Here is a 12,347-nt window from a genome sequence, read left to right as displayed (position 1 = left end):
GTGAGGAAACAGGAGGAGGACAAGCTGGTCCAAACGTCAATAACTCAGGCTGCCTTCTGGGACTTAGTTTTTAATCTGTACCTTCTTCAAGGGGAAAATCAAAGTCCATACCGAAAATTTGGAATGACATCTTAGAATCATAAATTTATAATGTTTCAAACCTGAAACAGCTCTTACATTCACCCACATCATCTTAGGGGAGGAGTTTTTGAGACCCCATATAGCTCCATGTTTGGTCCAAGTTCACCTTCCTCTGAAGAAAAGAATCCAGACAAAGCAGGTCTCCATTGCTGACCACCCTACTGGCTCAATGCTTGGAGGTTTGCTCACTCTAACCTTAACTAGCTTTATCTTTAAATCTGAAGAGAAATTAGATCTCAGAATGAAATCTTCTCCTTCCTCAGGTAAATATGCAAATGTAAGCTTTCTTCACAAAAAATACATAACACAATTTTTTGGTTTTGTTTACCTCAAAAATTCAGTAAATGCAGTAAGAAACTGAATGAAGAGATCTGGGTTTTTACACAATGAATACACTGAACCTTCTTTTGTAGGTGTTTGTAGGATTATAAAAAGAGATGCCCACTGAACAGAGGATAAAAGACCCTCGATTTCTCAGAAACTGTGGAACAGATGGCTAAGCAGTCTTTCAAGTATGTTAGTAAGGAAGCTGGACTTAAACCTAGGTCCCTCATTGCTAATATTCATGTGATTTCATTCCTGTTACATTGCCCTAAGGCTAGAATTCTCTCTGCAGTATTAGTGCCTGTGATTTTCATTTAATGAAAATGTGGAGAAGATAGTATTAAGTAAGGCATCATAAATGGAGAAAATGAAGGAGGTGATTCCCCAAAACAGTATTACCAATATCAGAAAGAATGCATATTTAATAGGGTTTTGTACTTTTGAATACAACAGAAAAGTCTAGTGACTTTTTGTTATTAGAGTTCATAATTGAACTATCAGTAGGGCCAGCCAATAAACCAGACCTCCCACCTGCAGGGCCAGAAAAATCTCCCCCAAATCTTCTGCTCAGAGATGAGAACAGAGGGAGCTTATTTATTTTGACATTATTGCTTTTCTTTTCTTTTTTTTTTTTTCCCCTAAACAGGTTAACTTGTCTCCTTCACATAAGGCAACAGATCCTGAGGCTGGATAGCTGCACCCCAGCCAGGCTCTGAGAGCTGCTGGGACATCTCAGCAATCCCAGCTTCCTCAACCTGTTCTCAGTCTCTTCAACTCAGGGAAGTTATGAAAGAAAGACCAGAGAAAGAGTCTCCTATTGTTTCAGGATTAGGCCCAATTTCAGGGGTCCTAGAGACCCCCTAAAGACCAATTTCCCCTAGGTTAAGAGATGAGGATAGTACATGTAGCTTAAGCCTCAATATCATTAGTTGTTCAGAGATGTTCAGACCATTCATTCTGATACTTTGTATAAACTTCAAATTAATTGTCTCATTGTCGGCATTTAGTTAATGTTTATAGAAAATATGCACAGAGGAAAAAAAAAAAAACACTACAAAGAAATGTGCCAAGAGATAAGTGAAATTAAACAAATGGTTAAATATTTGTGACTTCTCAGAACTTAAAATTAACACATGAGGTATAGAGATATTAGCTTAAAATTTTTCTATAAGTTTCTTTACCATATCAGAAGAAAATTTTACTCAATAAAGAATCATATCTAATGTATATAGTATTTTTTGTTTCACTAAAACTAAGAAAGATGTACTTGGTGAATCTAACTTCTCATCTAGATACATCTGAAGGTGAATGATTATTAGGTTATTTTCTACATTATATTGATAAAGTGCAATCTAGAAAAAGAAAGTGGATCATCCAAACTTGAGTGATGAATGATCATTAATGTGAAATGTTATTATAAATGCACTGAATCATGAAATAAAGACATTATAATTAATCTTCAAAATATAACAGATCTGCAGAAGATAAAGAAGAACCTGGGCTCAGCAAAATCCCAAATCCAACAAAGTGGAGGTTGAAAAAGAGACTTCTAAGCTACATGTTTTTATGTGGCTTAATATCCCTTCTTCAAAAATCCTCTTGCCAAAACCCATAATGAGAATATATTATATGCTTCATCAGAGCTGACAGACTTGGACCAAAGACCACAGATAATCTGTGCAGGGTAAATACATAAATGTATGTTACCACATCAGAAAGCTATAAAATGAACCCAGGAATATGTTTTCCTTCTTATGTTCAACAAAAATAACAAGAAGATACCAAGACCTCAGGTGCTGTGACTATGGAGAATTTGTTTCAGTAGTTCAGGAGACAGATTCCAAGTCTGCGCCCATTTCCTACAGATCAGAGTATGCACATGCCCAAGGCTTCCGTGTAGAATTCATCTGTGGTGTGAGTTTTAGTCAGCTTTTTCACTGCTGTGACTAAAAGGACCCAACCAAAACAAATCTAGAGAAGGAAAGCCTTCTTTAGGGACTCATGGTTTCAGAGGTCTTAGTCCATAGAAGATCAACTCCATTTCTCAGGACTCAAGGTAAGGCAGAATATCATGGTGGAAGAGTGTGGCAGAGGGAAGCAGCTCACATGGTGGTCAGGAAGCAGGGAGAGAGAGGTCTCCATTTGCCAATTACAAATATATGCTCCCAATTTCCACCTTTATTCTTCTCTTACTCCCCTTCTCCAGCCATACTCTACTACTTCAGTTACCTCTCAATTAAGCCCATTAGGTGATTAATTCAATGATTGGGTTAAGGCTCTACAACCCAATCATTTCTCCTCTGAACCTTCTTGTATTGTCTCACTCATGAGCTTCTGGGGGGAACCTCACATCCAAACCGTAACAGTGTGTATGTAAATTGCCTTCACATAGAATTCATCTATGGTGTGCGTGTGTATGTGTAAATTACTGTCTTTTTATCATCAGAGAAAGGGTATAATGAGCCTTGGTGTGAAAACAGCTAAAAGGTGGATTATCTGGGATGAAAAGCAAAAGAATATTATGAAAGAAAGTAAATTCAGGAAGCATATGTCATCAAATCCAGGTTCAGATATTAAAGAACAAAAGATGGTATCATAGCATCAACATCAATTCACTGAATAGCTATGGGAGAATAACAGTCTCAGGGTAGAAGGCAGGTCATGTTCTTATTTATAATATTTTCTGTGATTTATAATACTTTCTTTTGTAAGAGACATTCAATGCATGAGTTTATTAAACAAAAGGGAGGGATGAGTTAATTGTACAAACAAAAATAGTAGAATTTTAAAGGTAGATTAAGAGACAGAGCTGGAGCCAGAAGTTGTAATAGTATTAATGAGACTCCTATTTGCATATTCTCTGCTCTTTGTTTAAAGAAAGCAATATAAGTCCATTAAAATGAAAAGTAAAATTATTGTCTTTTATGAAAAAGTCATTGTGAGAAGCAGCTGTATGTCGCTATGACCAAAATACCCAACAAGACCACCTTCAACGAGAAGTTTTATTTGATGCTCAAGCTATATGGTCTGACTCAAGGACTCTATCACCTTGGCCTGAGCTAAGGCAGAACACCATGGCAGAAGGGCAACAGGTGAAGAAAACTGCTCTCCTCATGGCAGGTGAGACGCAGAGAGTGAAAGAGAAGGAGGGTCCAAGGGGACAAGATATAATCCCTAAAGCACACCCCCTAGTGAACCACCTCCTCCAGTCATGGCCCATCTGTCTACAGTTACCATTCAGTTAATTCTTTCAAATTATGAATTCATCAAATGGATTAATCCATTGATTAGTTTGCAGCTCTCATCATCTGAGAGATGCACTAACCCAGAAACTTTTGGAGACACCTCATATCCAAAACATATCAGCTGTGATGTCCAATGTCTCCCATAATCATGTAGAAAGGAAAAGCGAATGGGCTGAATAAACTTGCATATCCAATATGCATTAAAATTCTACAATATTCTCTATGTTTGGGGATATCCAGATTTTTATTTATTTCCAAATGAATGGATTCCACTTAAAAATTTTTTTTTTCATTTGTACAGGGGGGTAAGAGAAGAATGATTACTTCTTTTAAAAAAAAAAAATATGATTACTATGTTAAACAAGGTGAATCAGTTTCCAAAAGGTAAGTATTTAAGGGGCAGTAATAATACCATAGCATTTGGAATCACAGATTCCTGAATTTAGATTCCATAATCAGATTATAAACTTACAAACTATATTTCAATATCCTAAGCCTTGGTTTCACTATTTAAAAATGAAATTTTTGAAGACAAAATTAGCTTATAAACATAAAGTACTCACAGCAATGCCTTTCATATAAAGGGAACTCTACTATTCCTGCTGCTATTACTGTACTTATTGCTGTTGATACTGTTACTACTAAAATTTCTATTGAAATATTACTGGCATCTACTTACACACAACTACCCATTTACTATAGAAGACTGAATTCATAATAGCAGGAAAACAAATATTGCAAATTCTGTTGTCGATATTTCCTAGAATGGTCACTCCATCCTCCCTTTGGACCAGAACAGTTGAGATTTCCACCATACTCTCTCCTATGTAATGGACTCATCTGGTTAACCAAGAGTTAACCTCTTCTTATTCACAATTTACATCTTATTCATTTACATTTGAAGGATTGGAATCCTAACATTTCCATTTCCTCTTGTAAGAATCTTAAGAACACAGATTGAGGGCTTGCTTTAATTCCAGCTACTGAGGAGGTAGGTATTACTGAAGATGTGAGAAGCAAGATTATTGATGATGGAAAGCCAAAGAGGATTTAGGTTTAAGGGACCTTAGTTGAGAATGAATTTTAAAAATAGGATATCCAGAGGATTTTCCTTGAGAGAGCACATTGCAAATCTTGTGGCAGACTTGAGAAGCTAGAATTGAGGCAGCAACATTACTATGGGAAACTGAAGTAGAGTAGGGAAGACTAGCCGCTCCCAGTTGTTTAAAGTCCTATGGCCTAAAATTTGTAAAACAAACTTAAGTGGAAAATATTGTTCTATATGTTCTTCCAAGTAGTGTGTGCACATGCTTTTCTCTGTAAGGCTAGAATGAATATTGGGGTTGGGGCTCCCACTGCCCTGGCATGATTGTGGTTTATTAATCTAATGGATCTTTGAATAGGACAAACAGGATAAGGTTCAGAAAAAGACAAGAAAAGAATGCTAGAGGATGATCATGCCATAATGGATGCTTCCTCATCTTGAAGAATCTGGTGATCTTTTCCAGAATTAGAGGACAGCTTTAGGTTTCAATTTTTTGTTTTGTTTTCCCCTTAATAAATTATTCCTTCTAGCTGGGTATCGGCTGTATTTGTAGAATCACATTTTATTCTTGGAGGAATATTTGATTATTTCAGTAGGTACAGCTTTCCTAAGTGGATACTGAAGTGCTGATAATGTTCTGAAACATGCCGTATTCACATATACCCTGCATCAAATATATTCTCTCAAATACCTTTTGTGCTTTTATGAGTGAACACGCATAGGTCAGTCTTCGAAATGCAAACAATATGGCCTTAAGAATATGGTCAGGGCTGAGGAGATAGCTCGGTTGGTAGAGTGCTTGCCTCACAAGCGCAAGGCTCTGGGTTCGATCCCAGCACCGCCAAAAAAAAAAAAAAAAAAAAAGAATATGGTCATACTTTTGAAATGTTAGAGATACTGTTTTTCCTATTATAAAGCCCTTCTTGGGGCCTCAAATAAGACTATGTTCATGTCATTTCTATGCATGTCTTAAGAATTTGTTTTGATGTATGCCTTATGTGTTTCCCAAGATCAAACATGATGCTTAAAAATTAGCAAATGAAGCAGAATTCCTCTGATCCTTAACCGTACTGGTGTTGAGGACAGTGCAGCAACCTTCAAACTTTTCAAAATTCATGTTGGGAGGCTCTTGGTAAGGAGGATGGATGGGGATAGGGCAACTGACTGTCCCACAAGGGTAGGAGGTGAACCATGAACACTTTTACACTAATTTTACTGATAATATTGTGTGTGCAATGAGACATATTTTTACAAGTGGCGTGGGTGGGAGAGAGATACTGCTGCTCTGAACCATAAACATAAAAAGTGGAATACCCTACACAGCACATGCGTCACCTGGCCCTCCATACTTCATAAACTCCAGTTCTCTCCATTCAGACCACTGCCTAACTCCATGACCTTACCATGTAACTATCTAGGGCTCCCCAGCATCAAAACCTCTCTCTGGTCTTCTCACATCTGGCTGGAGCTCTCCTCCCCTTCTCTTCGCTCTCTGCCTCTTAATGATTCTTGTTTTAGCTCCCTGGTTATTTCCTACCATAGCCTTTCCAGGTCCTCCTAGACATGGTCTCTGTACTGACTCCTTCAGGACTCTTACCATTATTATCAATGTCTGCTTGATTGTTCCTTTTCTGGGCAGTGAAGGTAGAATACGTTGTTACATATCTTTGCTTTTCTCTGTGTTGAGCAGTGCTCACTATGCGGTAAGCACAAAATGAATATTTATTGCACGAACAAATTGATAAGTTTCTTACTGAAATTTGCTGAAATATCTCATTGCACATAATGTTTGGCCAAAAAATAATTTTAGACTGATGATTTTACTACACATCCTATCAAAACTAAAGGCAGAGAGAAGATTATTTACCAAAAATAAAATAAAACCCAGTAGGAATTCAGGATGGGAACCAAGTCAATCTAGTTCTTTAAATATAGTACCTTAGCTCCTATCTGTGAGGGCCAATTATTTACTCACTGAATAGGTGAATTCAGCAAAATTCTCTGATGGAACTGTTCACTGAGCATACCCCAGGGGCTATTCTGTCCTGAGATAAATGTTCTATGACAAGTACAACTGCTATGTGTTCAACTGTTTTTATTTTATTATTTTATTTTTCCTAAGTAGAGAATTCCCCAGCCTTCTGACGCTTCCAACTCCAGGGGGAGTTTTTTTTTTTTTTTTTTTTTTTTTTTTTTACTGTCAAGAAAGCCAACATACTTTTAGCTTCTTTGGGGATGCACAAATGGAAAGTGTATTGAGCTATAGCTCCACAGGCTTAGCAGCCACAGATGCTGCTGAAGGAGTGAGCTTATCAATATAAATACCAGATCTCTCTCTCTGACCCTTAACTTTGGGTGGTCTGAAAATCTTCCCTGCAGAAAGTACAAAGCACTTCACAAGGTCAGCATCTTAATTACATTACTTTGTACTCATTGTTAATCCTGGAGATCTCAGCAAACTCTTCCACACTGAGATCAGCATGAGAGAGAGGAGGGGGGGAGATAGGGAGGGAGGGAGAGAGATAGATAGGGAGGGAGAGAGAGGGAGAGAGATAGGGAAGAAGAGAGAGAGGTAGAGAGAGAGGGAGGTAGAGAGAGGGGAAGAGAGAGAGAGGGGGGGGGGAGAGAGGGAGGGAGGGAGAGGAGGGGAGTTCTCTGAAAGCCAGGGTGTGTCAATCGAACCCAGGGCAGGCTGTGGGCTTCCAGCGGAAAATAAAAACCTCATTAAAAGCCAGTTGTTGCAGGATAAGAAAAAGAAAATCAGATCAGAACATAAAGATCTTTTCATACAAAAAATTGATTTCTATTGCTTTGAAAAGGATATATAATACTAATAATATACTAATTGATGTTTTCATTTTTCAAGAGAAATAAGAAAGGCAAGGAAAATGCTCCATGGCTACAAAGTTCAACCAAGGCTGTCCTGTAAAGCATGGGCCAGGAGATGGAATGACAAGACTCAGGAGAGGAGTATGGCATTGGTCTATGGCATGGCTTGAGAGGACTTCTTGGTCAGGCCTGAGCCACCTTCAGCCATAAAGAACAACATAGAGCTTTCTGCACTAGGCCGTGTGCTCAGATGTAGTAAGAAGCAATGAGTCTAGGAAAAAAATATGAAAAAAAATAATTTATTTTTAAAGTAGAAGGACTTTTTTTTATCTCAGAGGCTGAATAAATGATAATGAAGAATGGCTGGCATTTATAGAACCGTTACATTTGGTGCCTCTATGTTAGGCCTTTCTCTACAGTCAATTTGAAGTAGACTTTTTCTTCTGAGTGGGTCATAAAGATCACCCCTGCTTCCTGCCCCTGTGTACCCACAATGCTCTATTTTTGCCAAACTCCCTATACTGTGGTTGGGATGGCTTTGTTCCAGAACTCTAGGGTTCCTCATTGTGAGGACTCCAAAGGAGCTTTTCATAACATGCACAACATGTCTACCTGACATCTCCAAAACTTCAGGCTCTGCTTGGCCACGTGGCGCAAGAGGCAGGACTGCGTGGACATAACTGACCCTGCCTCACGCCTTTCCCTTTCTTCCTTGGGCCTCCCTCAAAGGGAGCAGACTTTTGGGTCACTTCATTTGTGGGCTGATGAAGTTTTCTCAGGCTGCCTCCAAAATCTAAAGAGTCCTATAAGGTGTTTTGCTTCCTTCATTTTGGAAGGAAGTGAAACAGACAATAATGTGTCCTTTATTTTAAAAGGAATATTCCAGTCTGCCAGGATGTATTGTTGGATGTTCAATGGGCCTCAGTGTCTGTTGGCTCATTCTTCTCCTGAAGTCTATGTGAATTACTATAATCTCCAGTACATTGTCTCTTCTTGCACATCCAGTATGACAGCATGATGTCCTACACACAGTGATCCAGTGCGATGTCCTGGGTATGGTCGGATAGTCTAGGTCTCTTTGCACCATATAATGACAAACAGCAGGAAAGTTAGCATAGCCTTGGGGAAGACTATAAATACATCCTATTGTTGATTTCACATGAAAAAGAACAGTTTCTTAGTGTACTTTCCTTTAGGGATGGAAAAGAATGTATTCTCCAGATTAACAGCTTTATAAATATATCCTGAGTTCATGTTAATGGGCTCTAACAAAGATATCACATGACCCCTAAAAATGGAATCAATGTGGTCACATGGTTGAGTTTGTGGTAGTTCATTAATTATTTTTCCAGATCATATGGGGTTTTTTTTGTAGTTGTTATATTTTATTTTCTAATACTGATTAAAAATAATTACAGACCTACTTTTAGCTCCACAGTTTAGCACTCATATTGGTATGGCTTTAAAAGTTACAGCATAAGGTATTTGCCTTAAGATTTTGGGGAAAAGATTCCATTTAAAACAAAGCTTGATAGATACAAGCTCTGTTTTTCTCTGCACTTTATTTTAAATACATTAATTTTTAAATGAGTCTCTTTTTTTTTTTTTTTTCATCATCTTGAGGTAAAATACTAGTGTGACTTTTCATCAAAATCAAGTTTATCACAGAGGTAAATGAACTCTCCTGATTAAAAATGGCTCTTCAGCTGTCCTTAAATGAAATTTCTCAACCTAGCTTATGAAAAAGAATTGGTAACTGTCATAATAAGCAAAAAATAGGAAGTACTATAGCACTGTCAACATTGCTCCTTATGACACAAACTTTGAAAGAACCAGAGATGCTTTATAGAAAAGTTTAGTTGGTTTTGAAAAACACATTTTTTTTTTAAAATTCTGGAAATTTTGCCACCCATACCCCTCTTTCTGTTGCAGAGTTGGCTCCCATGACTATTGGGGTAGACAGAATGCTGCTCAAACTAAAGAAAGCCAGAGTCAAAATTTTAATTGCACAGTAAAAATGGACTTTTCTTCATGCAGCCTTCTGTTTCCTATATATTCAATTTTCTAACAAGCACTGGAATCATAAACTCATATTCTAATGATTTTATGTTTGATTTTACAATATGGAAAAATTTTGAGGAAGGACATGACCTAGGGAAGAGAAAACAGTAATAAAGAACCCTTATTACAATGAAAATAGATACATTAAAATAATACCCAACTATATAATAAGAATATAATCCATTTAAGATTCCAGAAATATACTTCTCAAAGCTCCCCTTCATTTATGAGAAAGTTCCTCCTCTGTGGCATTAACTGAGGTGAGGGACATCAGTTTGTTACAATAGGAACTGTTCAGCACAACGGGAAAGTTTTAACTTTGGTACACTTGTCAGCTTAAGGACAGTCACACCGCTCATGATCAGTTTAAAAAATCAACATGAAAATTTAAGAATGTATTTGTTATTTCAATCTCAAACTGGCATATCTGTTTTGTCATCATTCTCTGCTTGGGAATCAATCCACTGTTGGTTTGGTCTTTAAACCCTCAGCCCCTTTGTGATCTTCTCTGACAGCCTCAGCAGCACCTGCTGGGTTAAGCTCTCTTCTTGGCTCATGATTTCAGGGGTCATGTGGTCCAAGTCCACTTCTAGAAGCTCAGTTGGCACTTCCCCTGGTATCTGGTTTACCCGTTCAACATGCAGCTTCTCTATGTGTACTTCAGTATCTTCTTCAGTCTGAATTTGAACCACCTCTAGATAACTGACATGGGCCTGCTCTGGAAGCTCACTCATGTGTGAATCATGCACTTGGCTGTCCTGAACCAGATCTGGATGGGCTTGTTTCACAGTCACTTCTTGTGCCGAATTCACCTGGACCTGAAGTAATGGTAACACATGCTCCTTCCCAACTTGTTCTATAATAATCATTGATGTCACTAGTTCCGTTTGCACACATTTCTACTGAAAGGACTTCTTCACTTCTAGACACTCTGAAATATTAGGAGTATCAGTGAAGATCCTCCTTAATTCATTTCCTTATATAATCCACAAGTCACATAAAGTACAGTGGTTGGGTTTATCTCCAGTGTGTATTACCAAGTAAGCTTTGAACTGGTCCCAGCTGTTAAACACACTGTTACACACCTGGCATTTATACAGCTACTTCCTTCCCTTTTGTGCCCCCCTCCAGTTCAGCACACAGTGAGATAACATTTAAGGGTACTATTTCTAGCAAATCATGACAATTTCAATACTCAAAAGGTTTTTCACCTGTATGTTTTTGAAGATGCTCTTTAAAATGTCCAAAGTGGTCAAATTGTTTCTCACAGTATTGACATATATGAATTTTCTTACCAATTCTTTGCTTCCTACCAATTCTGCCTTCTTCAAGGTGGTCACGATTTAGGGGCTGTTTCCATGCACTCTCCAGAAGTTACCTTTTATTGCATATTTCATACTTGAAACTCTGTGGCATGTGATTTCCTGTTTGCTTATGGAGCCAGATGCACAGTCATCTTCTTTAATCTGTCCTTTTCTATCACCTTGAAGGTACTTGCTGGTAATATCCACCAACAGTGCTAGAGCAGAATGATCAGAGGAACTTGTATTCTGTATGTACCTTACGGACGGCTTGGCAGAAGCCACTTCCTCTAATGTTGTCATGCCTTCATTTTCCACTTCAGTTGTGCCTTCAGGGATCTCCACCTCAATTTCAACAAGCTCTGATGCTACAGTTGGCAATGACTCAGTGATAACATTTGAAGTATCTGCAATCTTTCTTTTTTTTTTTTTTTTTCCTAATTGTTTCCTGTGGTATTTTCCTCTAAATGGAACTGAGTTTTCTTTGTTTCTGACTCCCAAGGGCTTTGATAGCTTTAGCATTTGTAGAAATTCTGTTGCTTTCCATATGCCATTGGCTTCTTCTCCTTGTATCATTAATTTTGCTGTATCTGTGATCTCAATTAAATTAAAAAAGATTATTTTACTAACACCTCTATCTTCACCAAAGATTCCTGAGCAAACTCCTGAAAGAATTTGTGAAACTTTCTGCAAGCAGTCAAAACAGCCTTATGGACCTTAAAATGGTGTCCGTTGACTATCAGTTGATAGCGGCAAACTGGTCTAGCTCTCATTATTCATCAGTTGGCCCAGAATCATTTTATGATGCTCAGGGAACTCATGAAGTCATCCATCATCTCTTTGGCCTCCGTGGCCATTGGGATGTTCTAGCTTAAAGTTCTTCCTCTCCCCCCCTTCTGTGCTCTCCCCTCCTGAGCAAAGGAAGCCCCACACCTTTCCCTGTTCCCAGATCATCTTTCTCCCCCCATCATTCTCCTCACAGGGAGAGGGCACTCCCTGTGCTGGGTCCAGCTGATCCATGTGAACTTCTTTGGGCGCTGGGTGGAGGTGGGCACCAGAGCAAGCAGGTTCTGGCTGCCTGGGATCTGTCTCCCCAGTGCCCTCCCTCCATCACATGGCTTTTATAGTGGCCACGTGGATGGTGGAACGAATGAAGATATAATGGGAAGTGCCACTGCTCAGTTTTCCAAAGCTTAGGATACCTCTAATTTATACCACTCCATTCTGTTTCATTCTATTTTGCTTGCATTTTCTGTCTTGGTGAGGGGAGAGGGTCATTTTAAGAGGCTGTCCTCAGGATTTACCGATATGAAAGTTCCTACCTCCTAGAACAAGGGACAAATTTCTGGGATAGGCTGGATTCAGTGATTCTCTATGTATTTTGATGCCCTGTAGTATATG

The 12,347-nt window shown here is 38.5% G+C and overlaps 1 pseudogene across 1 annotated transcript; it reads right to left on the bottom strand.

Annotated features, from left to right (window-relative positions):
- Positions 1–10,101: 10,101 nt before the first annotated feature.
- LOC306660623 (zinc finger protein 131-like) lies at positions 10,102–11,803 on the bottom strand (annotated as a pseudogene). The gene has a single exon. The product of its transcript is annotated as a zinc finger protein 131-like (transcript).
- Between the last annotated feature and the right edge of the window lie 544 nt (positions 11,804–12,347).

Source organism: Sciurus vulgaris (genome assembly GCF_902686455.1).
Source record: "Sciurus vulgaris genome assembly, chromosome: 4".
NCBI lineage: Eukaryota > Metazoa > Chordata > Mammalia > Rodentia > Sciuridae > Sciurus > Sciurus vulgaris.
Note: the sequence above shows the minus strand (reverse complement) of the source record. Positions and strands in the feature narration are given on the sequence as shown.